The 25650-nt window shown below is 46.1% G+C and overlaps 1 long non-coding RNA gene across 1 annotated transcript; it reads right to left on the bottom strand.

The window, feature by feature from the left end:
• Positions 1-6867: 6867 nt before the first annotated feature.
• LOC147579565 (uncharacterized) lies at positions 6868-8589 on the bottom strand. Its single transcript, XR_015253194.1, has 2 exons — positions 8130-8589; positions 6868-7973 (listed from the first exon to the last, which is right to left on the bottom strand). It is a non-coding gene; the product is annotated as an uncharacterized LOC147579565 (long non-coding RNA).
• Between the last annotated feature and the right edge of the window lie 17061 nt (positions 8590-25650).

Below are 25650 nucleotides of genomic sequence, written 5' to 3'. Positions count from 1 at the left end.
TCAGGCTCTGGGCTGACATCTCAGAGCCTGGAGCCTGCTTCAGATTCTCTCTCTCTCTGCCCCTTCCCTGCTCATGCCCACTCTCTCTCGCTCTCAAAATAAATAAATAAACTTAAAAAAAAAAAAGAATATTGAATAAGAAAGTGCAGTGTGTTCATACTAGGAATGCGACCCCACACTGTTTTTAAAGGAACAGGTGCATCACTCAGTAACCCGGGGGACCTCAAAACGTGCTAAACAACAGTCGTGAGCTCCAGAACAGGTCCAATCAATCAGCTTGTAGGGTGTCCAGGTGGAGGGCAGACTGTCTGGAAAGGGCCGTGGAAAGGTTCGGCGTGCTGCAAATATCCCATCTTTCAATAAAGGGTTTACATGTTGGGACTCGCTCCAGCTCATTGAACTGTGACCCTTCAGGTTATGTGTCTCTCTGTATGCAAATTATATAATAAGCAACGACAGTGCACATTTTTTAAAAAGCATTCACTCAATCCAAAAGAAGGCAGAAAAGGACAAAAAAGAAAGGAAGCAGAGGAAAATCAGGACAATACAAACTTAAGACACAGCAAGGGTGTCCCCAAGAACGCAAACTGCGTTCTCTAACCGCAGTGCAATTAATTCAGGTGAATCACAAAATATCTAAAAAATAAATCAAAACATTTCAAAAATTTTAAATATTCTACACATATTTTGCTTGTCAAAGGGGAAATCATAATGTCAATGAGAAATTCTGGGGGCTGGACTATAATTTTGAAAATGTCAAAAATTGTCGTATGCTGCTGAGGCGGTACTTAGGGGCAATTCAGCCTTAAATGCTCACATCGGAAAGAAGAAAGGCAGGAAATTGATGAGTTAAGCATTCAACTTCAGAGTATGCCCAAAGAACAGGAGAATAAGCCCAAAGAAAAGAGAGAATAGGAAATAACAAAGAAAGGGGCAGAAATCAATAAATAGATAGTAATACGAGGACACAATAGGAAGCTTACAAATGGAGAGAAAATTGTTCGAAAGTGTATATTCCAAACGATTAACCAAAGTTACCTCTCTTGGGAGGTCGGGGTAAATTTGAGGCCAGAGTGCAGACGTGGAATATAAAAAGGAGAATATTTAGTTTATATCATATATCTAATTGGATGTAATTTACATCGTATGATCATATAAATATAACTTGCTTTTCTGAGTAGAAACATATTATTTATTTTATTTGAATGCTAACAAATACTAGAAGAAAAATACATTATTCTTTTGTCCCCCCCCCCCCCCCCGCTTCCCTTTAGGGAAGATGGAAAGGGAGAAGAGGGAGGGAAAGATGTTAAGGACACATAGTTATCCCTGCACATGGCTTTGATGAAGGAACCCTTACTCTCTGGCAAAAAGCAAATCTGAACGAGTCAAGTCAAAAGAAGATGAGAAAGATGAGAAAACACCACAAAAAAATAGACAAAAAGCAGTAAAGGAGATACAATCATGACAGATCATGCTATGATCTCTAAATGGTGTGGGAGCTTGATGGAGGGCAGGAGATACCTTCCTTGGGACAGAAAGTTTAAGATGACATTTCCGAGATAAAAAGACAGAAGCCCTCGTAAGAATGGAGACATTTAAGAAACAAAACAGAGGCACCTGGACGGCTCAGTCAGTTAAGTATCCAACTTTGGTTCAGGTCAGGATCTCATGGTTCTTGAGTTCGAGCCCCATATCGGGCTCTGTGCTGACAGCTTGGAACCTGCTTGGGATTCTCTCTCTCTCCCTCTCTCTCTTCTCCACCCCTTCTCACTCTCTCTCTCTCTCTCTCTCAAAATAAATAAATAAACTTAAAAAAAAAAACAAGAAAGAAAACAGAGACAAGGAGAAACAAAACAACAGACTTAAATGCAGAGAACAAAGTTTCAGGAGCAGAGGCAGAAGGGTTAAGGAGGTAGGTGGGGGGGTTAAGGGTGCACTTAGGTGATGATCACTGAGTGATGTATGCAGCCAGGGGTCACCAGGTTGTACACGTGAAACTCCTAGAACACCGTACGTTCACTATACTTCAATGAAATAAAAAAAAAAAAAAAGAGAAATGTTAAACACAAAACAAAAGAAAGAAAGGGCACAAAGGTCTTGGGGCAGGAGAAATCTTAGCACATCTGAGGGGAAAGAGAACAGAATGATATGGCCACCGCGTGACTCGCTGGGAGACTGGCGGGAGATCAATCAGGGACTCGGGCCAAGGGACAGCACAAGGGCCCTCCGGCTATGAGATGCTGTTTGGGTTTTATTTCAGGGAGAGGACTCTCCCGGAGTTTCCCAATTCCCCTGTGTGATAAATCCTACCCACTTCATATGTCACTGTCTCCCTAGCTCTGTGGTCATTTTGTAGCTCTAGGTCATGTTTTCCTTTTAAATTGTTAGTTGCCCCCTTCCCGGACGAGGGGCGAGCCTGGGACTTCTCTGACGCCCATCCCGCCACGCTGGAGGCAGAGCTGCTGTTTAATCCGTTGGGGCAAATGGGCAGATTTCTGCTCCCGCCTCAGAAAGCCTCGCAGGCTGCTGTTCTCTGGGCCCGTGATTGCTGCTTGATAAGGCTCTAGATGTGTTCATAAAAGCAGCCCTCGAGTCTGGGCATCCCCCGCTGGTTTATTGCTCTTGACATGGCATGTCCATTACAGTTAACAGCCCTGTACCGGCTGCCACATTTCATCCTTAGCTCACCTGGTTGGACCACACGGAGGGAGCCCACAGGCTATGCAAGATTACTCCCAATTTAGAGACCTCCGTCACTCAGAAGAAAGATCGAGGAGTCAGACATTCTTCAGCGTTGGGTGAGTCCTTCCTGCTAACCTAACCGTGTGCTTCCCACTGAATATGTAAAGCAGCGTGATGGGCAGACGCCCTCCCCCCCCCCCCCCCACCGTCTGGGCAATCAGCACAGCCAGGGTTCAATCCAGACGGCGCTGTCCTCACTGCACGCGGGCACTTGTAATCAGTCTCTCCCTCCAGCCCACGGGACCCACATCGACTGACAGGCAGAGTATAGACATCCCTTTGCCTTTTTATCACAAATAGCACATCTAGTAGGAAAATTGCATAGTTGATTGCATCTGCCTTTTGTTTAAGATTTTTCCTCCCAGCTTACCATGTAACCCATCAACGTATGGAGAAAGAAGACAGCTAGTTTCGCCGAAGAAAAGCAGACCTGCTAATGACTTCAACCGGCCAAACCAAATTAACTCAGTTAGGGGAAAATTGCCCGTACCCTGCATCTCTCAAAGATCTTTAGACCCAGATCATCCTGATTTTGTTCACTTCAGGCAAAGCAGAATGTTAAGCTAATTTGCAAATCAGACTCAAGGCAACTCCAACCCTCCTGAACACAGCCATCAGCTTGAAAGTAAATGAGGGGCTTCTCGAAAGACACGCCCCCAAGACTGTGCCCTTCTGGGGAGGAGAACTTTATACCCGTTTGGGTCCTTGTCAGTTAGAATTGCCCACCCAGGAAGCGGAAAGTTAGCCACCGAGGCCGCTAGGGTGGTGACAGGAAGTAACGTCTGGTGAGCAGCAGGTTATAGAGGAACACAACCCAGAGGAGAGACTGGGACGGCAAAACGCTCTGCTTGTGATGAAAGTTCTCAGTTTCGCAGGGGTGAGACTTTCCAGTCAACCACGGGCGAGAATGGTGTTGTATATGACAACCCTCTCCCATCACAGAAAAGCTCATGCATGTGCTCTCTCTCTGTCAGTAAAATAAAATAAGATAAAATAAAATAAAATAAAATAAAATAAAATAAAATAAAATAACACACACACACACACACACACACACACAAAACCACATAAAAGCCAGTCAAAATAACAAAAAGCTAAGCAGATGGTCTTTCAAACTCAAGGCAAGTCACATAACTGTTACATTTTAGTTGACCAGCCGTCCCAGGTTGGCAGGGACAGAGTTAGGGACTGACTTGGCTCCTGGGACTCAGGAACTTTCAGTTTTAAAGCTGGGCTAGATCGAGGCAAAGCAAAGTGAGTGATCACCCTACTTACCTCCCTACTTACCTACTTATTCTTCTCTGATCCAGGCACACAGACGTGGTCCCTGAGGTGATGCAGCATTCTGCTTCCAGAACGTGGTTGCAGTGTGAGAACGTGATACATAGAGGAGTACTTTTCTGTCCTCACAGATGCCTCCAGGCAGGTGAAGGTGGGCGGGAAGAAGTGTCCCCAAGGGAGCTGGGACTCTCAGGTGAGAAAGTGACAGTGGGACCCTCCCTCACCAGGGAAAAGCCAAGTTCCCATGTTTTCCATTCCTCCCAGGAATGTCTTGAAATCCCTACTCACCCCCTTATTTTAACCAATGATAAATCATGGTGGGCTTAAGGAGGACCCTTTATCAGGCACTTTGAGAAACAGGTAAGTGAAGAATCTGACCAACCTCCCGCAGGCTGCCCCTCCATCAGGAGTTGTCTGCCCAGTGACTATCTGGTCTCCCAGATTCTTTGCGATGAGAAAACTATAATCACAGCTTCTAGGGAAGACACAACTTTATTTGCGGAGGCTGTCTTTCACCGTGACTCCACTTACTGGTCTCTGTAAGTATTCTCCTATGGTCTCAAGAGAAATGCACCATGTGAGGACCATATTGGATCCTTTCTTTCCTAAAAGTCCCCCAACAGCATCACCAAAAAGAGCAAAGCTCCCACCAGTCCCTAAAGCCCACTGCGTCATGTTGCTGAATAATATATACACCAACATTTATTTACATGTTGCTTTTAAATGTTTTCTAGATATTTAGCATGATGGAAATCATCATGCATGGGCTTAGGAGCTGGAATCCTGTCTTCCATTCCATCCCAGTCCTTTAGAAAAGCCTAAAAAAAGAGAAACTAAGTGAACAAAGCATGTATTCAAGGGACAGGACTCCTGGGCATTGCCTTTGCCTTTGGATCAGTCCATTTGGACAAAAATGTAGCACCTTCTACTTCTTTTTTTTTTTTTTTAATATCATGCAGATATGAAGAGTGCCCGGGTGGCTCAGCTGGTTAAGTGTCTGACTTCGGCTCAGGTCGTGATCTCACGGTCTGTGGGTTTGAGCCCTGCATCAGGCTCTCTGCTGTCAGCACGGAGCCTGGAGCCTGCTTTGGATCCTCTGTCTCCCTCTCTCTCAGCCCTTCCCCCACTCGCTTTCTCCCCCACCCTCTCTGTCTCTCTCTCTCTCTCTCTCTTAAAAACATATAAACATTAAAAAAAACTTTTTTAATATCATGCAGATATGAGAAGTTGCAAAAATGTGAGGACCTTAGTTTATCTGCTTTAATCTTCCTTCTCGAGATAAAACAGCTACAAACATCTTATTAAATGGATGATGCCAGAGGCAGAAATAATGGAAGAGTCAGTATTGCCGTGTTCAGAAAATGCTCAGAGGTCTGTTAAGTTAAAGTCTATAGCGAACTCATTAGGGAAACATGGAAAGATTGACCTTTTCTGACACCAAACAAACTGGAATCCAACCTTGAACTTTAGGAACATTCCGCTAATAATTGAAATGCTATTTTAACGGTACTTACAAATTAGCACATGTTCAAAGCTCTGTGATCCGAACATTTCCCAAACTGGCTTTGGTTACAGAAATGTTTAGGGAAACAAGAAACGAGCTCGATTTCCTGGGTAAAGATATCGCATCCCATGACGTGTCCTGGGATACCACGACACGTCGCGTGGACCAGAGGGTGACCGCACGGCCGAGTCTGGCCGACCGCATGGCCGAGTCCGGCCTGGGAAGGGGGGGGGCGGATAGGAGACAGGGCTCCTAAGAACACCTTCCGTTGACCAGGAATTGTCAGCACAGCTCCACAGGACTGGAAAGCAGCCACCGACTCCTCAAACAGGCCTTCATTCTGGCCCTCTGGCACGTGTGCTCTCGGTTCTCGATTACAAACGAGCAGCCGTGACCACCCTCCCCCTTGCTGGGCGCCCCCCCAAGCAGCCCCTCTCCTGAGCGGCGCCCCTGAGGTCACTGAAGCACATTATCTCCCCATGTGACTCGCTCCCCTCTCCCCGCAACTATTTCCTACACGGACGCAGCGTTTATAGAAAAGGCTTTCCTCAGCTTTCATCCAATCTAGGCTGCGGGCCTATTTGGCAACATTAATTCTCTCCCTCACCAACGGCCACATCAATTCAGTGCTTTATAAACTATTTCAGGGATCCGATTTATCAGGCCTGACAGTGTGCACGCCGAAATACACAGCCCTGCCTCAGCCTAGCGCTCTCCGTGGCTCCTATTATGATTATTTAATTCAAGGGCCTAAGATTCTCTGACATTATTAATAGTAAGATGAATCACTGGAAAACTACAGAATCTGTGACCAACGAGGCTGAAATAATCCATTTTGGTGGAAATGTCTATGCGGGATTGCATCCCCGGATGGCGGGCCTCTCTCATTAGCAGCCGCGCGTACATCCGTGCTGGAGTGCCAAAGCATGAAGTCCCTCGAGACGGAGATAATTTGATGGCAACTGTCTTCCAGGCAGTTCACACCAGAGCTCAGAGGGAGGAGGGCGGGGGGCCGTGGGGAGAGGGGCCGGCGTCAGCCACGGGATTCTTCTACTTTGTCCGTCACTCGACTTGCCGTGTACCAATTTAAGCCATTTTGTACTCGATTAACTTTAACTTGTGTGGCTTTGAACCCGGGAAGCCGCTGGACCTGGAACTCGGCTGGTTAATTACGAGAGCTGTGTGACTTAGCCGCTCCACGAGCATCGCGGGGCGGACGTCTGCCTTCAGCCTTCATCCCTGCCACTCTCCTCCCCTTCTGGTTGGCAGGAGAGACGCTTGCACGCCTACGTGGACATTTTCGGTTTGGAAAGAAACAATTCAGAAACAACTACGAATACACTGGTTTGTCCTTTATTCTAGAATCCGGGGGACACCGCGAATAGCACAAGTGAATCGTCCCAGGGACAAGGTTAATGGTCTTGAGCGAAGCTATGGAGTGAATATAACGGTAGAAGGATCCCTCCAATAAGGATGTGTTTCTTCTTTAAGCCTAGCAGGATAATCTTCCTAAAAGAAAAGTCTTTTGAAGTGATTTTTTAAATATTATAATTTTATAGTTGGCCCAAGCACTATCAAGCAGGATTAAAATTAAATCTTCCCATCTTAAATATTTGACGGGAAAGACAGTGCTTGACTTTTCCCAGCAAATGCTCCCAGAAATACCACAAGGGTTATTTCCTATAAATAACTTCACTAACTGTACAAATGTAAGCCCGTGCCCTTCATTTCTATTCTCCGGAGCAAAGAAAGAAAATCTGGGCAGTGTGCTGTACTTGCCAGACTCCATTCATTTTCCCCCCGGCAAACCCTCTGCGTCCCAGGCTGTGTACAAGGCAGTGAGAATAGGTCAGACTAGTCACCGTCACTCCCAACGTTTATTGGCAACAGGTGCTTTTTGCCATAAGCTGGGCACGCTGCCTTTGCGGAGTATATCATTCGATAATAGAGTCAAGAGAACCAGTCTGATCTCCCCCAGATGGGATACTCCCAACACTACCACTGCTGTCTCCAAGATCTTATTCCTCAAGTCTTGAAGTGTTCCAGGTGTCCGTCTCTGTTTCTTCGATGTTCCTCTTAGGGTTTATGGGGTGAAGCCAAGAAAAAATAGCATGGAATTGTTCAAAAATAAACTTCTGTTTACCTACAAACACCCGACTTCTTGTCCTCCAATATGAACCAAATTCCATACTACCAATAGAAGGTTTATTTGGGAAGTGCATCAGGGCAATGGAGAGAGGGAGAAAACGAATCGGTTCGTGTGTTTATATGTATAGTCTCTGTTCCGTCTCCCTGCCAAAATGTGTCCTTACTAGCTGTCTCATTTGATGGCAAATACCCTTCATCCTGCTGACTGAGGAGGAACCATGGATTGCTTCAGAAAGGATTGACCACACTGACTTCCAGCTCCTGGTCCAGCGTGCAAGAAGTTTAGAAGTCCTCCCTGCCTCCAGCAACAAGATAAAAAAGAAAATAAGATGCTGAACAAACCGAAAATCACAAGTCTTCGTAGTCTCACCAAAGAACTGAGGTCCCAGAGCAAACCACTGCCCCCAGCACTGGAGAGACAGACAGGGGGCTACAGAGAATCACAACTTACCAGAGTGCAAATTCACAGGCAGAAACCGCAAGAGCCAGTACTCGGTTCCTTGTACCCAGTGCCTCATGTGTGGCTTGCAGCGGGAAGTCACAGGATACACCAAAAGACAAAGCACACAAGCAAACGTCAGAACCACACTCGGCTCTGGCAGGGATGTTGGGATCATCAGAGCGCGGAATCTAAAACAACTGTGACTAATATGCCGAGGGCTATCATAAAACAGGCGGACACCATGGAAGAACAGACGGGGAAGGTAAGCAGAGAGATGGAAATGCTAAGAAGGAATCAAAAGGAAACGCTAAAAAAATAAAAGAATAAAAAAATAAAAACAAGAGGACAGAAGTGGAGAACGTCTATGGGCTTATCAAGAGACTAGACATAGCGAAGAAAAGAACTGATCACACCAAATCCCGTGGACACGTGTTCCTCGGCTTTGTTCAGTGGGTCTGGGTTAATCCTAGCGACTTCCCCCTCTGGACTGCGCCGTCATGCACCGAAGATGAGCTCATCACCAGCACTCTCCACGTTACCATGTAGACCGAGCTCTCAAGTTGAGGGGGAGGCTCCCGGAAGTGGACTGTTGTCATGGATCTCTCCCGTGTGTCGCCAGGAGACAGCAGGGATGCCTGCCTTCCTGAGCTTGATAATTAAGCTCAGAAATGCCTTAACTCTTTCTGGAGATCCAGGAGCGCTTTGCGTTTCTGTTCTTTCTTTTCTTTTCTTTTCTTTTCTTTTCTTTCTCTCTTTCTCTTTCTTTCCTTACTCTTTCTTTCTTTCTTTCCTTCTTTTCTTTCTCTCTCTCTTTTTCTTTCTTTCTGTCTTTCTTTCCTTTCTTTCTCTTTTTCTTTCCTTCCTTCTTTCTTTCTTTTCTTTCTTTCTTTTCTTTCTTTTCTCCCTTTCTTTCTCTCTCTCTTTCTTTTTTCTTTCTTTCTTCCTTTCTTCTGTCTTGTCACTCAATTCAATGCACACGCACATCAGTATCAGGAATATTTCAATCAATCTAGTAAAATTTTTAAGTTCTATTTCAATTGTCACTGATTCAAAGGCATACTTGTGTAAATAGCAATGATGAATCGGTTAAGAACAAAGCGCTTCCCCCTAAACAAGTTTCCACTTTTTATCTAATGGGGGAAAAAATGATTGATTTGTTGAGGACAATATGCCTTGAAGGATTTCATCACTGAATTGTACAGAATGTACCCAAATGTTAATCACTGACATGAAATATCGGCTATTGTCTCAAAAGCTGTTTGTTAGAAAATCTGTAGTGACGATCTCCAATAAAGTGAAGCATTCTTAGATTGAGATGATTTGCTCTCAGTGTCAGGGAACTGCCACCCAATGCGAGAAGAGATATGTATATATATAGTTTCGCTTCTACACTCCCCCATCCCATGCAAAACTCACAGTTTTTCCAAAAGCAAATTCAGATATCTAAATAAGAGGTTTACAGGGCACCTGGGTGGCCCAGGGGGTTGAGCCTCCAACTCTTGATTTTGGCTCAGGTCATGATCCTAGGGTCACGGGATTGAGCCCTGCATCGGGCTCTGTGCTGAGTGTGGAGCCTTCTTGGGATTCTCTCTCTCTCTCTCTCTCTCTCTCTCTCTCTCTCTCTCTCTCAAATAAAATTTTTAAAAAAAGAAAGAAACTTACGACCTGTGTTAATAGACTATGGTTAGTAGCACCAGGGCTCCATGCATACTTTATCTTGATTTCCCTGCAGCATTTTATTTTATTTTTTTTTTTATTTTTTTTTCAACGTTTATTTTTTATTTTTGGGACAGAGAGAGACAGAGCATGAACGGGGGAGGGGCAGAGAGAGAGGGAGACACAGAATCGGAAACAGGCTCCAGGTTCTGAGCCATCAGCCCAGAGCCTGACGTGGGGCTCGAACTCACGGACCGCGAGATCGTGACCTGGCTGAAGTCGGACGCCTAACTGACTGCGCCACCCAGGCGCCCCTCCCTGCAGCATTTTAGCTGGTGTTGTCCACCCCACAGTTGGGCAGATGACACAAACCCTTGGCCCTGAGAATAACCAGGTCGAGCGTGAATTAAAATATGCATTTTGGTTAGATCTTCATCAGTCAATGTTCTCCAGAGAAAACAGAACCCATAGGGTATATAGAGAGATCTCTAGAAAGAGGTTTATTTTAAGAGTTAGACTTATGTGATTATGGAAGCTGAGAAGTCCCATGATCTCGTATCTGCAAGTTGGACACCTAGGGAAGCTGGCAGTGACATCCCGGTCCCAAGCCAAAGCCCAAGAACGCGGAGCTCTGGCGTTGGAGGGGAGGAGACGGATGTCCCAGCTCAAGCAGAGAAAGGAAAGTGCCCTTCCTCTACCTTGCTATTCTATTCAGGCGCTGGGTGGATGGGACAAAGTCAGCAGCATCGATGAGGCACATCTTCCGTACTCTGTCTACTGGTTCAGATGCTGACCTCTTCCAGAGACACCCCCGCAGACACACCCAGAAGCCACCTTTTACCAGCCCTCTGGGCATCATTAGCCCAGCCAAGTTGACACATAAATGTAGCCCTGACAGATCCTGGAAGGAGGGAGTACCACCAGAGTCTGCAAGAAAGCACTGGGTGGAGTCAAAAGAACCATCAGACGGGTCCCAGTAGTCACAGCCACACACTGCCTCTTACGGCCCACCCAGTGGGCGATCTAAACCAGCATGCTTCCTTTCCTTCACCTGCATTGGCCCCTCACTCCATTTTATGTGTCTCGTCTTTCAGGGCCGGGCTGCCAAATCTCCCCACGTCTTCACCCTTTCAGGGGCCTTGCCCTTTGCCGTGTGAGTCTGTGGCACCTCCCCCTCATCGGGTCAGGGCATCATATACGTCTGTTGATGTGCCCTGGGACTGCCTGTATGTTGTGAATAATAGCAATTTGTGATACCACACTTTCTATTTCATGGAGGAAAGCTTTATTAATTATAAAGGGAAGGGAATATATGGAATTAAACAATTAGAGTAAACATAAAGACGAAGAGAGGTACAGAGAAGGACAAAGAAGGGTTCACACATCAAATCGGGCGCTCACAACATCCAGCCTCCTGGCTGGGGAAGCCCCACGGTGAACAGCCTGGCTGGAGTCCCCATTGAGGGTCCTGGGCAGAGTGTCCCCCCCTTGTGTGAGGCTTCCAACCAGCTATTCCCCCCAGGGCAATATATACACCACCCGTGGTGATCTACAGGCAGTCATTAAGTTTGCCTAAGTGCGGTCCTTAGCGAGCTGAGTTTTCTTCTCTGTTTCTCTAATCGTATCTCACAGTCTTAGGAATCTGGGCACCTGCCCATATCTCCTCCTACCCTGATCCAGCCTGGTCTGACTCAAGGAGGTGAGGCAAGTTAATCCCTCCTGGTGTCAGGAACAGAAGGGCCAATTCTGATCCCGAGACCAGATACGGAGCACAAGCCAACGAAGCCCCCATGAGTGTGTATGTGCGGCTCTGGACAGAAATGCATGACAACTCACACAAACACATTCTATACAGAGCGGTGTAGTAGGATGTTCGTCGATGTGATGCAAACAGAGACCCAATAAAGACCTGTGCATTTCCACTTCTGCTCTCACATTGCCGTCTGAACAAGCCCGGGCCAGCCTGCTGGACAATGAGGCCTGAGTGGTCTCCACTGCCCTTTTAATATTCAACCTACTGTCACAAGGGTGAGGGGGCCCCACTGAGACCAAAAGAATCTCACAGAATCTCACAAACGCACGAGCTAAATCAAGTCCTCTCCTTTTAAAACACTAAGTTTGGCTTGTCATGTAACATTACTGTGGCAATGAGGACCTAAGATTCTTGGTTTGGCTCTCTGACTCCATCTTTGTTCAGACTTTGCCCAGTATGATATTCTCTCTGGTGCCTTTGCTGTGCGTATCTGTCATATATACGCACTTTGTAACAAACAGCCCCCAAATCTCAGTGGCTCAAAATAACAAACACTGGTTTCCTCCCCACATAATTGAGGTCTGCCCGTTCCCCGGGCCTCTGTCCCAGGCTACCGATCTATTGCAGTGTGGCTTACCCCATGCCTTCCCATTCTAGGACCCCTAGTGAGGGAGTAGCCCCTCTCCAGGAGACGACGTCCTCTTGAGAGAGGACAGGAGCAAAAGAGGCCGAGCTGGACCTCAAAATAACATTTAAGGTTCCTGCTCATCTAGGCACATCTGCTCACATTCTGCTGATCCAAGCAAGTCCACAACGGCGGCAGGTAAGGAGGATACTCCTTCTAAAGGGAGTCATGGCAAGGATAGAGAAGGATAATCCTATTAAGAGGAGGGAATAAGAAATGGTGAATAATACTAAAGTCTATCAGAATGTGATTTAATGGAGTCTGACAATTCACATCCCGCGGGCAGGAAGAAGGGTCTGGTAAGCTTCCTCTGAGAAGCTGAAGGCAGTGGTGTGATTGTCCAACTGATGTTGAAAATAGCCAGTAAATCATGAATCATTACAGAGATAATGGGGGAAATTTAACCAATGCACCTGTCAGCCTCTCCATCACCCAAGACCCATGGAAAACACCTGCCCAGGAAGCAGGCAGTTCACAGACAAGTGGAAACCCACCTTCTTCTCATAGAATGTGAACAGCCATGACTAACATGTATCTGACGACCGTATGTAATTCTCTTAGAAAAGGAGCATGACTTAGAAACTTATACTCGAGAGAGCATAGAAACTCTTTTTCTTTTTCTGCTTTTAGACAAAAGGGAAAAAAAGGTGAGGTAGAATTAGCCAGCAGTTGCAACCCCAAATCTGGTTGTCTATAGACCTTTCCTCTTACTTAGTTCATTGTGCCCAAGCCTCCTCCACACCCCCTCTCTTCCAGATCCCTGCTGTAGGCAGGAACCATGGGTGTGGGCTCACAGAGACTTCCCGTCACAGCCCACATCTGGGGACGAGAATCTCTATCCACCTCTGGCTTGGCTACCCGCTAGTCAAAGTGTTTCATTCTCCAAAGTCTTAGAAACACAGCTCTTTTTGCCTATAAGTCAAGGAAACTGGGAGATGCTGGCTCTGACAAGCTTGTACGTGACCAACAGTGACCACCCAAGGGCCAACGTCCCCCTCCCACCCCTGGGTCCCCGTGACTTCAGCACTGTCATGGGGAGATCAGACGCTTACCACAAGACCATTTCCAAGAGGACCACTCATACTGAGAACTTTTCCTCTCCTCTGAGGAAACGGGGAATTGAACCACACGGCGACGAACTATATTCTCCCATAATCTTCCGTTCCTCAGAATTTATCATGACGTCTGTGACAATTTGGCTTTTTTATATGTCAAAGTTTGAAATAATACTGAATTATGTTCAAAGTCAAAGCAGTCACTTTATATATCACTGATAGTCATAGTGCTATCTTCAAATTATAAATTTAAAAAATATCTATTTAGAAAATACAAATATGTGTGTGGGGGGGATGGGCATATGGACCAAAATTCCTTTATTTATATACTCATGTAACAACCAGATTCTAGTTACTACCCCTTCATGGATTTAGGATTAAATCTTAACTAATGATATGAATTGTTGAAGAGTCATCAGAAAATTAGAGGGATGGGGCGCCTGGGTGGCTCAGTCGGTTAAGCATCTGACTTCAGCTCAGGTCATGATCTCACAGTTCATGGGTTCAAGCCCCGCGTTGGGCTCTGTGCTGACAGCTTGGAGCCCGGAGCCTGCTTCGGATTCTGTGTCTCCCTCTCTCTCTCTCTGCCGCTCCCCCACTCTCACTCTGCTTGTCTCTCTCAAAACTAAATAATAAACATTAAAAAATAAATAAATTAGAGGTATGCTTAAAACAATATATTTAAGATTCCCAACATCATAAAAATTTACAAATAATTTGTATATAATGTCTTTTTAACAACTGCAGTAATAGCTATGCATTCAAAGCTAGAAAAAATAAAATGCATCCCAAAACAGGAAGTCACTTTCAATCCTCTCTAAACTCTTCTGTGATCTCAAGTAGTTAAAACGGTTGCCATATCTCAAATTATTATTGTATTATACACACACACAACTCGATATACTTAGCAAACACGCGGATGTATGGTGAGCGATTAACATTAGCACCATCTTATTCAAAAGGCATGAGACAGAAAGCATTTCCAAATTGCTTTTTAAGTTGTTTCTAAATTGCTCAGGAATAGATTTTCACTCAAACACAAACCTGGAACAATCACTGAAAAATGCAAAAACATATATTATGCCTTTTAAATGTGTAGTATTAGATCTTAACTTCCAAGTAAACATTTATCACATACACTTCTTTACATTTGAAACTTTTTATTTGAAAATACCCACATAGTGGAGTGCCTGGGTGGCTCAGTCAGTTAGGTGTCCGACTTCAGCTCAGGTCATGATCTCACAGTTCATGGGGTCGAGCCCCGCGTTGAGCTGTGTGCTGACAGCTGGGAGCCTGGAGCCTGCTTCGGATTCTGTGTCTCCCTCTCTCTCTCTGCCCCTCCCCTTCTCACACTCTGTCTTTCTGTCTGAAAACTAAATAAACATTAAAAAAATTTAAGAAAATACACACATATTATTAATAAAATAAACTTAATACCTAAAACAATATATTCTGTCCTTTTTTTTTTTTTCCATGTGTATGTGTATACTCCAATTTCCTCTTCTATTTTATGATCAACGTTTTGTCATCCAGATCCCGGTTTTACACGTGCTGCTCTGCAGATTCCCTCCTACTCTGGTGCCATCTTGGTCATTTTGCTTCTTATCAGCAGCATCCCCAGGGTAGAGCCAGGAAGTCCAATTCAAATCAAGCAATTTGCTGCCCGTTAGCTGCTCTAATGAAGGATCTGTTAGAAAGGGAGGTTATAACTAGGGTGTAGATGAGATGTAAATCCTGTCCGTAAACCCACGCCTTGTCTGAACCTCCGAGCACGAGAAAGCAAGCGTTGTCTCTAATAAATCTACACCTTGTAATTCATTACTTTGGAATTTGTGGTAAGTCAACACTGCTCCACTAAAACTTAGTTTCACATGATTAACAAAAGAGGTTTGCCACACAAAAGAAGAATATAAACAATTACAAGAGGTCTTTTACAAACTAATTAATTTTTAAAGTTCAAGGGGATGCCTGGGTGGCTCAGTCGGTTAAGCGTCCGACATCGGCTCAGGTCATGATCTCGCAGTTCGTGGGGTCGAGCCCTGGGTCAGGTTCTGTGCTGATGGCCAGGAGCCTGGAGCCTGCTCCAGATTCTGTCTCCCTCTCTCTCTCTGCCCCTCCCCAACTCATGCTCTGTCTCTCTTTCTCTCAAGAATAAATAAATACTAACAATAAATAAATAAATAAAAGTTCAAGAAATGGTGTATTGATAGATGTACCCACAACACGCTAAGCCAATTAACACACTTTTCCATTACATGGAGCATACAGGGATTTATACCAGTCAAGTATAAATCCACCAACCCCTCCCTTGAAATTCCGACATCCAGAGTTTGAAAGCCAATGTTTTTTCTTAACTCATTTGGTGGCTGCATCCGGCTTAACCTAAACTAAATTAATCATAAAACCTGACCTGACATGAGACTAATTAAAGTCTTTAACTCTTCAATTGTGTGAGTATCCATAGTTTTCGTGGAGCACATCTCGAGGTACACCTGATTTTGGTTATTTGTGGTAGTTATGCTCTAAGAAATCAGTGAATGAGGGAACACTGAACCAGGGACCCTGGGCAAACACAAGGTCAGGGTCCTGAGAGCCTCTGGTCACATTTCTGTCAACCAATCAATACATGACCTGTTGTCTGTGTGTTTCTATCTAAGGGCACCATACAGAATATACATTATCAAGTCAGTAACGTTGAACCCACAGCCAGCAGAGCTGTAAGCCATGCCTGAGAGATGCTTATCCAGCGTGTTTTCTCTGTGAGGCACATCACAGCCTTCCTGTCCCTAGGAACACCAACAGCACCTCCCCGCTATGTCTTGGGCGCCATTTTAAATAACAAAGTTGCCAGCAGAAAACACAGGAATGCGAAAACACGGCACGAAAATACCGTGGGAAAGACCCTTGCTTGCAGGGGGAGGCTGGATTAGGAGGCAGAGGATGACCTTGGCTGTCTCATCCGGGAGCCTGATGTTAATCGGCCCAAATGTCCTGCTATTCTGCCCACGTCCGACGGAGAAAGCACTGCAAGTATTAATTTTAGGGTTACAAATAAATGTTAGCAAGCAGGCAAACTTGCAAATATGGAACCCGCAAATGATGAGGATGTTGTGAACTGGACGTCCGTCTCCTCTTTCAAATTCCTATCCTGCAAACTCACCCCCACTATGTTGGTGCTTGGAGGTGGGTCTTTGGGATTAGGATTAGCTGAGGTCATGAGGGTAGGGCCCCGTGATGGGATTAGCACCCTGTGAGACTCAACGGCAGCGCCAGCTTCCCCCTGCTGCTGTCTGCCTCATGAGGACACGAGAAGACAACAGTCTGCAACCTGGAAGAAGGTCTTCGCGGGAGCTCAACCCCGCGGCCACCCTTGTCTCAGACTTGAGCCTCCAGAACTGTGACAGCAAACATCTGTTGTTTAAGCCGCCCGGCCTACGGTACTTGTTACAGAAGCCAAACTAAGGCACAGGATCAACCGCATTGACCCCGTGGTGCTGCCCCAGAAACTCGCATCGTCACCCCCACAACCAGGCAGCACTTTGCCTTGCCAACGTCTGAACACTTCCTAATTCTGCAGCGTACTCGGCTGCAAGGATCTCCAACAAGGGGTCGTGGCCCTTTCTCCCCATCACGGATGGTGCTGTCGGAGCTGACGGACGGCACAAATGCCGTGCCTTTCGTAACCTCACTGAGAACCCCCACCACTTGCCTAAATCGACAGGATCGCACTGTGCTGCATCTCGGTTGATTTTTACAGAACAGACAGAACTCCAGTAAAGCACGCTACTCAGCACCAGAGACGATCCGGGGGTGAAAGATGTCCGGGTGAGGATCAGGAGACGCGGATCAGAGTCTGGCTCCGCTGACGACAACCCTGGGCACTTTTAGGCAACTTGCTTTTTCTATCTGAACTCACTGTCACTCCCTAGAAAAGTAAGGAGTACGTAAGAATATATATATATATATGGACTCATATTCTTAGCTCTTTAACTCTGTGGCAAAAGAGGCCACTAACTGAAAAGTAGCAGTTGGGACGTTGAGTTTCTGGATTCTGGAATTTAGATGGGTACAGGGAGGACGAGATGCCACACAGATGGAACTGGAACCCACAAAAAAGCACTGTCCGTTCTGCAAATAACCCCCTGGGGTCACTTCTGGAAGTCAGAGAATTGGAACTCTCTAGATTAGTAGCGTTGGCTAGCATACTTCAAAGGGCTCATGAGTAGCTTTCTTTTAGTGTGTTAGTACTAAATACACACACACACGCACACACACACACACACACACACACATTACAGAGAGAGAGGCTCCCTAGCACCGATGCCAAGAAGTTTGAAGCTTTTTTAGAATTCCTCGTGTCTTTAGAAATACAACAGAGGCTTGAAAACACAGTTTCCTCGAGTCAATATTAATTCACGTACATCTTCAGCTGCTATCTGCCATTCCAGATGAACTTGTGAGCGAAGCACAGTTAATGGGAGATTCGTGTTAAAGGATGCTATTTTTTCCTCCTCCACTTGCCGGGCAGCTGTCTCCTGCTACTGTCAACAAGGCACGCCATGGTACCAACAGAGGCACCTCTTATGCAACGCGGTATAAATGATCCGCCCCTGCCGATGGGGTTGCGTTGTGAGCAAGCATCGTGTAAGACTCTAGAACATTTCAGAAACCCGTGTCCCCAACTGCCTTAGGAGGGCACACCCTGACTTAATCCCAGCCGCAAGCACAGCACCAGGAAAACATCAGGAGGCATGAAATGACTCTGGAAAGCAGAGGCTGTGGGTTTTCCAGGGAGACCTGAGGCGCCGTCCTGAGGGCGGGCAGTGGGAGCATCCGCCCGGTGTGGGCAGAGAGCAGGTGAATCATCTATGGAGATCTCCAAGTCAACAATAAAACGGAACCCAAATTGGAACGTTGCGTGTTGCCGCCCCGACTTGGCAACACTGGACAATGTCAGTAATTAAATTCTCCTCCGCGGGAACAAAAACCTGTCGGTGGCTGAGGTTCTAAACAACAACCGTGCTTGCTGTTGAGTTTTGGTAACACACAGGTAAGCTTCAACTCGGCACATTTTATCACCAATCCTTGGGTGGGCGCTGCGTCTCTACGGCAGTGAATTCAGCCCTGTGTGGACTCACTTTCGACGCTGAATCCCGGGGTAAGTCCCTGGGGCTCAGAACGTTCCAGCTCCCTCTGAGCACAGATCCTGGCTCCCACCCACGGTCCCACACATTCTTGAGTGGAGAGAGGAGATTCGGATAAAGGCTGATAGCACAGGATTGCAAAGAGGAAGGAGAGAAAGAGGGTTAACTGAGGTCAGGCGTTCTGTGAGAACACTTACATTTCAACTGAAAACAATGCAAATTTCATTTCAGGTGTGGAATATTTCCCTAAGGAAGAAAAATGTTTAAAATGGAAATTAATCAGTTATTTCCGTTTTAAAACAATTAATTCAATTACTACTTCATTTAAATTATTAACTACTTCATTTAGAACAAAAAGGGCCAGGAATATCAAATCTCAATTCAGTGCTATGGTTTAGTTACCTAGATTTTGCCTCTGGCAATGCTTTGCTTGTATTAAAAAGAACTTATAGGCTCCCGGACAATAATATTTATTTAAAATATTGTTATATCAGGAGGCCATCGAAACATTAAAAGTTATCGGTGGCTCAGTAAGTTGAGCGTCTGGCTTTTGATTTCGGCTCAGGTCACGATCTCATAGTTTGTGAGATCAAGCCCTTGTGTCGGGCTCTGGGATGACAGTGCGGAGCCTGCTTGGGATTCCCTCTCCCGCTCTCTCTGCCCACCCCCCTCTCTCCAAATAAATGTAGAAGCATTGTAAATAAATAAATAAATAAATGGATAGGGGCGCCTGGGTGGCGCAGTTGGTTGGGCGTCCGACTTCAGCCAGGTCACGATCTCGTGGTCCGTGAGTTCGAGCCCCGCGTCAGGCTCTGGGCTGATGGCTCGGAGCCTGGAGCCTGTTTCCGATTCTGTGTCTCCCTCTCTCTCTGCCCCTCCCCCATTCATGCTCTGTCTCTCTCTGTCCCAAAAATAAATAAAAAAAAAAAAAAAAGTTGAAAAAAAAGAAAAAAAAAATTAAAAAAAAATAAATAAATAAATAAATGGATGGAGGCCTCATAAGTGTCTTCCAATCCTCTAAAAAATAAAAAAGTTATTGTTAGATTTTTTAAAAAATTTTTTGTGCTGTGGTATTTTTCTTCTTTATTTTTATTAACATTACTTTATACATATAATATATATAATTTTATATAACATAAAATATTTTTATATAATATGCAATATATTAAATAATATATAATATATATTAATATATATATAATATATATTTAAAATATACATATATATTGTATATGGCTCCATAAAAGAAAATGTTCCCTCTCTGTGATCTTTTCTGTTCACTACTATTATTTTATATTTCACCTCCTGATGGTTACAGAAAATACGTTTATCGTGTGGGGAGTGAGATGCCTTGGTCAGCAGGTATCAGTCTGCTGGAGAAAATGGTCAAGTGACTTCCAGGAATGCCTCTTAGTTTGAGCTCGAATCTTACTGTGTTGGTGGGGATTATTAAAACACGAGGAACACCAACGCCGCTGTATCTCCAATCTTCGAACATCCCAAACTACCACAGCAGAAACGGCAGACACGCCCTTTCGTGTGCCCGGGGCCACCGTGTACAGCTCCCTCCAGACCTCACCAAAGTGCTCCCTTTAAACGCACGGCTGGGTCCACTCGGAAGTCTTCAAGGGGCATGCTTCTTTCGTGGGCTGAGAATGGAGAGTGTGTGAGGTCGTTGATTTTAGGAATCAGAGGTCCAGGCTGCAGCAAGACAAAACCTCTTCCCCACTGCAGAAAACGCCCTTCGTTTTTTGTCTTTACCATGCTGTGATTTTTGTCTTTACCATGAACGCTGGAACTTTCACAGGGAGCAAATCCAGCCTCTGAAACAACGGCACAACCTCACCCACGAGCTGTGTTTATGTCAAATGCTGGAGATGCTTGCCAAGGACAGGACCCTGGAGCCCAGCCAACCTGAATGAATCCAGTGGCCCTGGGTGTGACAAGTTGTGCTGAAGTCAGCCGCTACGTAGACAAATCAGTTGGACACACACAAGCACACAGCACAGGCACGCTCACATACACACAGCACACACGTGCGTGCGCACACACTCACACAGTCCTGGGCAGCCTCAGGGACACAAGTGAATCAAAGTAAACCAAACCCTCACCTGACCGCGTCCATGAAGAGAAGGTGTGAGCCCCGTGGGCCAGTGGGTTTAGAACCTCTGACAGTTTCACCGGATGCTGGAAACCCTGCCTCCAGAGCACAAGCCTATTTAGTTTCCTTCATTAAAGAAATTTCAAAAACATAAAAGCTACAGAGGAGAAGTAACTAGAATCACATACCTTTCCATCAAAAGGATACTCTTTAATATTCCTCTCAAGTCTTAACCCAAAGCGTGAATTTGAGGAGGGGAGTTTTTCCATGGTCATGCTCATGAGCGTCCTGCGTAGGTAATTTTGTTCCATTTTTTACATAATATTACAGCAGAAGCAGTTTTCATGTTCCATGAAATACTTCATGTTTGGCAATTACAGGCACTTGGTATATAGCCGGAGTGTAAATTAATTTAATGGCTTTTTATATGTCATCAAGTTACTATGCATAATTTACTCAAATGAGATCTGATACCTGGTAGGTTGAAAGACGTGCTTTCTTTTTCTTTGACTGTTCCGTGCGTATTTACGCTGATTTCTCTTAAAGCCTAGTTCTGGAATGGAATCACTAAATTGAAGAGAATTACATAGATACAGATGAGCCGTTCTATATCTATTTCTCTGTCTCCTTCTTGACACACTTGACGAGAAGCGAACACAGGTTGTAAAGTTTAAGGAGTAAGAAACAGACATAAACCTCGAGTGTGGAGCTCACATAAGAAAATCCTACGATACTTGGAGGTGGCTGAGACAGCAGATATTAAATGTTCTCACCACACGCGCACGCACACACACACAAAAGAAAGAAAGAAAGGAAATAAAAGAAATCATAAGTCTCTCTCAAAATAAATCCCCCTCTCTCTCAAAAATAAAGAAGGAAACTTAAAAAAAACTGGCAACTATATGACAAAATCAAGATTATAGCCAATACCCTGGTGGCAATCATGTTGCATTTTATAAATGTATCAGACCAACACGCCTTACACTTGAAACTTACACAATGTCGTGTGTCAATTCTATATCAATAAAGCTGGGGGGAAACACACAAAAGCTCAGCCTCCATCAGATACCTCCTGACACTGCCTGGATTTTTTTTTTTTTTTCTTATGTTCATTTATTTTTGAGAAGAGAGAGAGAACTCAGTGAGGGGAGGGGCAGAGAGAGGGAGACACAGACTCGGAAGCAGGCTCCAGGCTCCGAGCTGTCAGCACAGAGCCCGACGCGGGCTCACGAACCGAGAGATCATGACCTGAGCTGAAGCTAGATGCTTAGCTACTGAGCCACCCAGGTGCCCCTGGGCTTTTTCAATCTCTCCATCCCGGCCAGAATCTGTTCCATTTCTCGCCAACACCAGTGCCCTGTCTCTAGTTATCCTTCCGCACGACACCCTCTGTGGCTGAGACACGGGGCTGAGCCCACGCTCCCCTCGGCGGCCAGAGGCCGCCCGGTTTGCTTCTACTCTCAACGTCCCGATGAGCCATCGGCTCCGTGCTACAGATGGGCTGAGCTTCCAACGAAGCCAGGACTAAGCTCGGGGCACTTGGTGGGCACACAACATAATCAGAGTCTCGGGATTTGCTCCCACCTGGAAGAAAAGCTCAGGAAATGACTTGGCCAACAGAAATCGACCTGGGGCGCGTGTGCACCCAGCGCTTGGCAAACGGAAGGCGGTCCATGAGGCACAGCCCTCCCCAGTCCAGTCCAGTCCTTGCCAAGAGTCTGGACCCTCTGCTCTCACTCCAGCTCACACGCCCACACGCACGTGCACGCGCACAGAATCCCTTCGAAGAACCTCCCATCCTTCTCGGCGCACTCGGAAGAGCCCTGTTGGCGCCAGACGGCTTTCCCGCGTGGCACTCTGCGCTCTCCCTCCCTCTGGCTCTGCGAGCCTCCGCCATCTGTCTCTTTCACTGGCGAAGTTGATAATATGTTGTGATTTGTTACCTAAACGGTGCCGTTGGTTGGGGCACCGCAGCGAGATCGTAATCTCCAGGCAGCAGAGTCGCCGCCTTGCATTTCTTTTGTATCTTCCCAGCCCTGAGCCTTCCGCCCAGGGTCGTGAACAATGAGTCATGTCCCCAAAAGACAAATGAGCATGGGCGTGCATTTATTCTGCTGTCAAAGACGCAGTTTTGGTGGGAGGGATCTATCTCTTTCTCCCTCTTCCCACAGGAAGACAGCGCAAAAGAATAACCGTCTGGGTCCCCTACGCTTCTTCCTGCCCGGATTATCCGACCGGCAGACTGGGAGGCAGCCCGGGAAACTCACGTTGGCTCCTCGTCTCTGCCCGTGGACGCCTGCGGCCAGCAGGAAGCACGCATTCCGGTCTGCGCCCGCGGGCCGTGATTCTCAGACGCAGAGGCCACCGGGCACTTGGTCGATGCCAACGGTTTTTATGACTTCGGGGGTAAGTCTTCTTAATTGGGGGGTGAAATACAAACTTTTCCACGTGGTGAACAAGCCGCACACTCCTGCAGCTTTATCTACATAAACATGATACTGCAGGGGCGCCCGGGGGCTTAGCCAGCTAAGCATCCGACTCTTGATTTCGGCCCAGGGTTCGTGAGATGAGCTCCGAGTCCAGCTCCGTGCTGACAGTGCAGAGCCTGCCTGGGCTTCTCTCTCTCCCCCTGCCTCTCTCTGCCCCTCCCCTGCTCATGCTCCCTCTCTCTCTCATGAATAAGTAAAAAATGATATAATGATATTTTTTCCTGTGTCTTCCTGACCTCTTTGTCTGCGTCCCGGTTGATTTTAAATTTGGGTGGAGGAAAGAGGGTGTGGTGGGCTGGACCCCTGCGGCCTTCCTGAGGGGCCCGCACGCCTCTTGCCTGCTCCACCTTGCAGTCTTGACCCCAGGGCACCCGCGCTCCAAAGGCTTTGCAGCCAGCCCACAGCCACACGGACCGCTAGCCCGGCATCCGCACCCCTGCCCCCAAGGAACGGAGTGTGTCTGGGGCTGCTGGAGGCAAGAACGGTGCACACGCTTGGAACATCCTTGGGTGTTTCTTGGAATGCGCAGATCGGGAAGATTCCTCCCCAGCCTGGGGTCCCCCAGCCACCGTGGTTCCCCCCACTCCTGAGAGGAGCACCATCGGGCTAGCTGCCCCCAGCTCTCGGGCCTGCAGCCCCAGTATATTGTCGGGAAGGCCAATCAACGCTCAAGGCGGTAAATGCCCGTATACTGCACAGGGTACTGCGAAGACCAGACCCCTGGCCACGCTCCTGCCTTCCCAGCCTCCCAGCGGGACATTTCGGCCGCAGGGACAACATACAAAGCTGGGCAAGTAAACCGCTGTCTGCAAGAGGGGAAGTGAGTCTATCCTTACGCATACCCCCCGAAATCAGTAACTGCTTTCTTACCCTTACTCTAGACAAGAAATCCTGGAAACATCTCCAAGAGTAGGGCTGATGATTTGAAAGAAAGTCGTGCAGGAAATTTAAAACAACGATTACATTTCACATCGGAAATTGGCAGCCGTGGTGTGCATTTAGAGCTCCCAGCATATTTTGTCGAAATAAAGTGCACCCTGGTACCATCAGCCGTTCCAGCGAGGGTGGGCACTGATAGTCTCTCATTTGAAGAAAAAGCTTGCTTTTTCTTTTAGAAACAGGTTTCTAAATGCATAATCTTCTGGCTGGTAAATAATCTACATTTTTTTTTGTATGTCCCTAAAATGATTTACATAATCCACCTTTTAAAAATATTGTAAATATGCATTAACATGATAAAGTATGATTACACTATAATGTCAACTCATGTATTTCCATGAAGAATGTTTTCTTTTTTTTTTTTTCTTAAATTTTTTTTTTCAACGTTTATTTATTTTTGGGACAGAGAGAGACAGAGCATGAACGGGGGAAGGGCAGAGAGAGAGGGAGACACAGAATCAGAAACAAGCTCCAGGCTCTGAGCCATCAGCCCAGAGCCCGACGCGGGGCTCGAACTCCCAGACCGCGAGATCGTGACCTGGCTGAAGTCGGACGCTTAACCGACTGCGCCACCGAGGCGCCCCAAAGAATGTTTTCTTCTTTAAGAAAAAAAAAGCACAAGAAAAACAAAGGAAATTTACATAGTTTTTACTTCCCATTTGTGCATTTTAACTTAACACGTTTATTCTGAGACATAATCAGCTGATTGACATACTCAAAAACCAATCATTTATGGATATATATAAATATTCTTTAGTATTTTAATTCTTTTTTTTAATGTTTATTTATTTTTGAGAGAGAGAGACAGACAGACCATAAGTGGGAGAGGGGAGAGAGAGAGAAAGACACAGAATCGGAAGCAGGCTCCAGGCTCTGAGCCGTCAGTACAGAGCCTGACACGGGGCTCGAACTCATGAACTGTGAGATCATGGCCTGAGCTGAAGTCGGACGCTTCACTGACTGAGCCACCCAGGTGCCCCTAGTATTTTAATTCTTAAGTAATGTCCTCAGTTTGGTACCACTAAGCCTCTTATATGAGGGAAACACTCAGGCTTTTGTTAAAGAAGTTCATTCCAAAAGTTTTATGTCATTGGATTTTTTTTTTAAATAACCTTTTTTTTTTTTTAATTTTTTTTTCAACGTTTATTTATTTTTGGGACAGAGAGAGACAGAGTGTGAACGGGGGAGGGGCAGAGAGAGAGGGAGACACAGAATCGGAAACAGGCTCCAGGCTCCGAGCCATCAGCCCAGAGCCTGACACGGGGCTCGAACTCACGGACCGCGAGATCGTGACCTGGCTGAAGTCGGACGCTTAACTGACTGTGCCACCCAGGTGCCCCTAAATAACCTTTTTAGGTTAGAACCACTTAAGATTTACAGAAATCATACACATGGAGTCCTCGTGTGCCTCGTATAGTCCTCCCCTCAATTAACATCTCTCACTAGTGTCACAGCTTTGTCACAACGAACAAACCAAACTCCATGAGTCATTGTAAAGAAACGTCCATGGTTTACCCAGGTTCTCTTGGTCTGTTCCAGGACTTCCCACAGGACGCCTTGTCGCACATAATCATCCATGTGTCTGTCAGCTCCTCTCGGCTGTGACAGTTTCCACATTCTCTTCGTCCTGACAACCTCGACGGTTTTGAGGAGTCCTGGTCAGGTGCTTTGTACGATGTCTCTCATTTGGGAGTCGTATGATGTTTTC

Source organism: Puma concolor, chromosome B4, assembly GCF_028749965.1.
Source record: "Puma concolor isolate L17-30 chromosome B4, mPumCon1.1.hap2, whole genome shotgun sequence".
Classification (NCBI taxonomy): Eukaryota; Metazoa; Chordata; class Mammalia; order Carnivora; family Felidae; genus Puma; species Puma concolor.
This window is presented reverse-complemented; position numbering and strand designations above follow the sequence as displayed.